The following is a 6,177-nucleotide window of genomic DNA, read 5'->3' as shown; positions in this document are numbered from 1 at the left end:
CCTTATCATAAATCAGTTTCCTGATTAGGCAAAATAACAGGTTTCTGACCGAAACTATATCTACAGTGCCACAGGATGCCTCTGTCTGTTCAATTTTACCTCTAGCCTCATTGCTCCTGCCATTTGATCAGCATTAAGATGTCAAAAAATGCCAGAATTCATTGCTTCCACTTCTAAGGACTCAAGGACACCATATTTATCTTGTGTTCAATTAGTATTGTCTGATCACTAAGAATGTATCATTTGACATTTAAATTATTTCATATCCATGGTAATGGGGAGAATGTAGACTTTGACATAGCATTTTTTTCTGATTTAAATAAACAAAACTAAATTACTATTTAAATAGTTTTTAATATTTACAAACATTAGTATTACATTCTATTGAAAACATTATTATTAAATTATTCAGTAATGGCTTCCATATAATTTGCAGTGACACATAAACTATAATCAACTGAATTAAGGCCTTGGTCAGTCTAAACCTATAATTCTCTGTCGCTGAGACAGTCCTGGGAACTCCTCACAAAAATAAGGCATTGAAGTATAGGACAGAAAAATTGTTGGTATAATGTAACTTTTTGTAAAAGGACCGGGTTTACAGAGGTACAAAACGTATACCATTCTATTTAACATAGGACCTGGTCAAAATCCTATCATTTCTTCAGCTATAATATTTTAAAAGGAAAAATATAAGTAAATTTTGTAATATAATGAAACCTTTTAAAAATACAGTGTTTATGGTATAGCTATTACCATAGCTGACGGAGTCAGTTTTTCAGAAATTAAAGAATAGACCTATTATATGATCCAGAAGTTTTATTCTTAAGTATATATCCAAAGGACATGAAATTAATATCTCAAAGAGATATCTGTACTCTCATATTTGTTCCAGCTTATTCACAATTACCAACATATAGAAATAACCTAAATGTTCTCCAACAGATGAGTGAATAAAGAAAATATGGTAAAGGGGTGTCTGAGTGGCCCAGTTGATTGAGCATCCGACTATAGCTCAGATCATGATCTCACAACTCGTGAGTTCGAGCCCTGTGTCAGGCTCTGTGCTGACAGCTCGGAGTCTCGAGCCTGCTCTGACTCTGTGTCTCCCTCTCTCTTTGCTCCTCCCTGGCTTGCTCTCTCTCTCTTTCAAAAATAATAAACACTATTTTTTTTAAATGTGGTATGTATGTAATGGAATGTTATTCAGTCACAAGAAAAAAAGAAATTTTATCACTTGCAACTACATAGATGGATTTGGAAGGTATTATGCTAAGTGAAAAACAAACACTGTGGTATTATGTTATCATTTGTACATGAAATTTGAAAGAAAAAAAGTCTGATTTTGTAGAAATAGAAGCAATAGAATGGTGGTTGTCAGGAGCTGGGGCAAGGCGGAAGTGGGGAGAAGTAAGACAAAGGTTACAAACTCAGTTATCATATAAATGAATTCTAAGGATCTAATGTATAGTATAGTTGACTATAATTAAGAATGTTGTTTTGTATGCTTGAAATATGCTGAGAGAAGATCTTTAGCATTTAAAAATATCAGAGTTAACTATATGAGGTGATGGATATGTTAATTATCTTAATTTTGGCAATCACTTCACTATGTATATGTATATCAAATATGTTATACACTTTAAATATATAAAATTCATTATATTTTTCAATTATTCTTCAATGCAGTTGGAAAAATAAAATAAATTTTAAATAAAAAATATTTTTTAAATAAATAACATAAAATACGATGTTAAGGAAACCTTTTTACCTTGATTTGTAACACATTGTGGGTGCCATACAGTTTTTATCAAGTAAGTGTTTTACCAGCTGCATTGATCACATTATACCTTTAGAATTTTTTTTTTTTATTATTGTGGTAAAATACATAACATGTGATCTACCCCCTTACTTAATTTTTAACTTTACAATATAGTATTGTTAAGTATGAGTGCAGTGTTATACAACATATCCCTAGAACTTTAACATTTTCCATGACTGAAATTTCCCTCACTGAACATAAATTCCTCATTTCCCTCTTTCCCAGACCCTATCAACCACCATTCTACTTTCCACTTTAGTGAGTTTAACTATTAAAGATGTCTCATGTAAGTGGAATCATGCAGTTTTTTTCTTTCTGTGACCGTTTCATTTCATTTAACATAATGTCCTCAAGATTGATTCATGCTGTAGCATGGAGCAGGATTTTCTTTCTTTCTTTTTTTTTTTTTAATGGAAGAATAATATTACATTGTATGTATAAACCACATTTTCTTTATCCATTCATCTGTCAATGTGCATTTGGGTTGTTACAGTGATTGTGGAAGTGGAAACATGTCTTCAATTCTTTTGAATAAATACCCAAAAGTGGGGTGGATGGACACTAAGAATTCCTTCTGATGTGTTAAGATTGGATGATAAAGAGGAATTCAAGGAAAAATATCTTCTCTTCACAATTTAAATATATATATGTAATTTAAATATATATATTAACATATATGTTAATCTGGCAGAATCATCAATAATATAAAAGTAAGCAAAAACAAAACAAGTTTGCAAAATAAAATATTGTGATATATGGGAAAAGCACCATTTGGGCAGAAAAATGTTTAGGTACAAAATAATTTCCTAAAAACTATATCAAGAAGCATTGATCAAATGTCTACTGGGGCATGAAGTGTGCATGGCACCTATTGCATGCAAGAGCAATTGTTTGTTTCCATAAACAAGATTATTGTCCTTTAAGTCTTTTCCGTGGAACAGGGAAAAAGAACAGAAAATCAGCAGAAGAGCACTGAAATTTCCTGGGATCAGACAAAGTCTTCAGAAAAGAAGGCTGCCAGAAATAAGAGGACCTGACAGTTCTTCTTTATTTTACTAGGAAAAAAAAACCACATTGATTTAAACTTAAAGTTATAATTTTGTTCTTTTTTTTTTAATAAAGATTATTTATTTATGGAGTGCCTGGGTGACTCAGTCGGTTGAGCATCCAACTCCTGATTTTGGGTCAGGTCATGATCTCATGGTTTGTGAGATGGAGCCCTGAGTCAAGCTCCACTTTAACAGTGCAGGGCCTGCTTAGGATTCTCTCACTCCCTCTCTCTCTGCCCCTCCCCCTGCTTGTGCATTCTCTCTCTCTTTCTCTCTCTGTCTCTCTATCTCTCTCCCTCTCAATAAATAAATAAATAAATAAGCATTTAAAAGTCTGCCTGTCCCCAACTCATAAACATGCATACTCACTCTCTCTCTCTCAAAAGACATAAAGTTTTAAATGTTTGTTATTTATTTTGAGAGGAGGGGGGAGAGATTGCACAAGAAAGGGGAGGGGCAGAGAGAGAGGGAGTGAGAGAATCCCAAGCAGGCCTTGCACTGTTAGCATGGAGCTTGATGCAGGGCTTGATCTCACAGATCATGAGATCATGACCTGAACTGAAATCAAGAGTTGGAAGCTTAACCAACTGAACTACTGAGGAGCCCCTGTAATTGTTTTCTTGAGACTAAAGCTGAAACACATATCTGTTGTTTGAAGCTACAAGTCAAAACCAGAAACATAAATTATATATTTTCATATCTACAGAATTGCCTTAAATAGAGTAGTTGAGAACAACTCTGTTTCAGAAACTATGCAAGATAGTTTACAAGTAAATCCTTCAATATCCATGCAAGAATATTAGATTCTCTTAACAAACACCGTAAAGTAATTTAATGTGTTCAAGATAAAGAGCTAGGAAGTGTCAGAACTAATAGTGAACTTTCATTTGACTGGTCATAAATCCTTTATACTTATCAGGTTTTTTTGTTGTTGTTCTTTTTACAAAATAAGCTACTCTTAGGAAGTTTTTCTAATCAGGAACTTGCAACAATATATCCAGAAATACTGTATCCACAGGTATTTCACTGTACTAACAGAAACTTCAGAAGTATGGCCACCATCTTACTTCCGCCTTTTGGATTTCACAGAGTGCTTCTGTCTGGGTATATTAAGTCTGGAAACTGGATGTTTTGCTTCTAGACTCTACCGCAGAAGAAAGGTATACAAATGTTTACTGGCAACAAATCCACAAAATCCACCATATTTTCTCAAAAGGCCCTTACAATAGTGTATGGTATATAGAACAAAACCAAAAGTAACTTTTATCATTACAATGTAATAATATGTAAAACGCCTAAAAAATAAGATGTTGTATAAAAGTTATATAAACATGGAAATATTTTTACAATATATGATGAACTGGGAAAAAAGTTGGAAAATACTATTGATGAAACAAAACTTAATTTGGAAAAAAAATGATATATGCATGTGTTGTAGAAGCATCAAACATTCAAATGCTAGAATGTTAACACTGATAACTCTTGTGAATGAGGAGTGATACACATATCTTTAATTATTAGATCATATATTACAAAAATACAAAAGCCAACACAATATGTTTAATAAATATATACCTTTTGTAAAGCCATCTTCAACAATTCAACAATTTGGCACACTATCCCCTGTGATGCTACAGAACAAGAATCAATTTGATTCTTTTTTTTACTTCTTTGTGAAAAAAAAAATTAATTATTTTTTAAATTAAGAAGGATTTAAAATGAAAACAGACTGAAAAACTAAAAATGGAATTAATTAGATCACTTGACATCCCAGAAGATTGCTTTTAAAGTTCTTCCCCGAGATAATTTAGGCTTCTGTAAGATTTAGAATCACAAATTTGGTTGTAGTGACTTCTGACAGTTATTAAATTTAGACGCATATTTATATAGATCAATTTTATTCAAAAAAGGAGACTATTATAATTCTATCAGTCTCTGTAACTCATTGCTTTGCATATACAACTTAAGCAACTTAGTATCTTGATGGTAGTTTTTGCAACAGTTTAGAGAGAAGCTGTGTTGCTCAAGGAAAGACGTAATATAACCATTTTTCAACCATGCTAATTTTTACTTTTTTTTCCCTTATACTTAATTTCCTCAGCTACCTAAAGAACAGAGGCTGTGAAGCTACCTAAAGAACAGAAGCTATGAAGCAGTCATGAGTTCTTACATACATTGACTTAAAAAATATAAATTCAATAAATGGAATCCATATTTGGCTACACTCAATGTGACATTCTCATTGTATGATTCACTTAAAATGCTGCAACACTTCACATTACAGACATTTTCATTCATTTCAAAGATATAATGACTGATTTATTAGGCAGTGCCATCCAGATATTTTAGAAAAGCCTTTGTAACTATGTTTTTGTAAGATTTTCACTTTTATTTGTGTTTCTCAAAAGTTGGCTTTTACTTGCCTTATTTTACAGTCTGGCTAAGCTTAAGTATGCCATGAAAATGTGATATATAGAACTTACACTAATAATACTCGTGATGGTAAATAAATATATTTCCTTCCCAGCTCTTATTGTTATTTTTTACCCACAGTTTAAGTCCTCCTTAACATTCTGTCATTGTTGGTTTTACATTTTCTGAATATCAAATAATGGGAAATTAAAAGTGAAGAAAAAGGAAGGGGAAGCAATCCAAGTCGCTGGAACCCTAAAAATTTCATGGAAGTAGCAAACTCTTGAATTTTTGTAGGTTTTAATATCTATACCTTGGCCCACGATTGTCCTGTCAATGTGTCTTGAATAGTTCCAAATTTTTACTCAATAGATCCAATAAGTGTAATATATTCAATGGTAGAGATTGGCATTATTTTCTATTGAGGAGAAAGGCAAAGTTTTTGTTAGCTAGACAGGGCATAGGACTGAAAAGAGGATATGCTTTCAAGATAAGACTGTGAAGTTACATTGCAGGCCTTTTTATTTGAAAGAAAGTTTTCTCCTGATAGTCTTTACTATCAATTATATGTGAAAACAAAACACATCTACTAGATCAATGGCTATATATGAGTTACTAGGGGATTTCTTGCTTTTTATCTAGTAAAAAGTTATAATTCAAACAACAGTTGCAATTGGAGTCGCAATCCAATTAAGTTTATGATTATCCATTGTCATTCTCCTAGATTCATTTATCTTTTGCCATGACCAAAATATGAATTGAAAGGGATGTGATAGGAACCACTACCCCTACATCTTCCAAGTGATTAATGGTGGCAGTAATCTGCAATTCTTTAAGTATGCAGGATTGGTTTTGGCCTACCATTTTCATAGGTAGAGACAGTACTACTGGTTT

At 32.4% G+C, this 6,177-nt stretch overlaps 1 long non-coding RNA gene across 1 annotated transcript; it reads left to right on the top strand.

The window, feature by feature from the left end:
- Positions 1-3,882: 3,882 nt before the first annotated feature.
- LOC131486221 (uncharacterized) lies at positions 3,883-5,100 on the top strand. Its single transcript, XR_009249245.1, has 2 exons — positions 3,883-4,031; positions 4,973-5,100. It is a non-coding gene; the product is annotated as an uncharacterized LOC131486221 (long non-coding RNA).
- Positions 5,101-6,177: the final 1,077 nt, after the last annotated feature.

Source organism: Neofelis nebulosa, chromosome 9 (genome assembly GCF_028018385.1).
Source record: "Neofelis nebulosa isolate mNeoNeb1 chromosome 9, mNeoNeb1.pri, whole genome shotgun sequence".
Taxonomy (NCBI): domain Eukaryota; kingdom Metazoa; phylum Chordata; class Mammalia; order Carnivora; family Felidae; genus Neofelis; species Neofelis nebulosa.
Note: the sequence above shows the minus strand (reverse complement) of the source record. Positions and strands in the feature narration are given on the sequence as shown.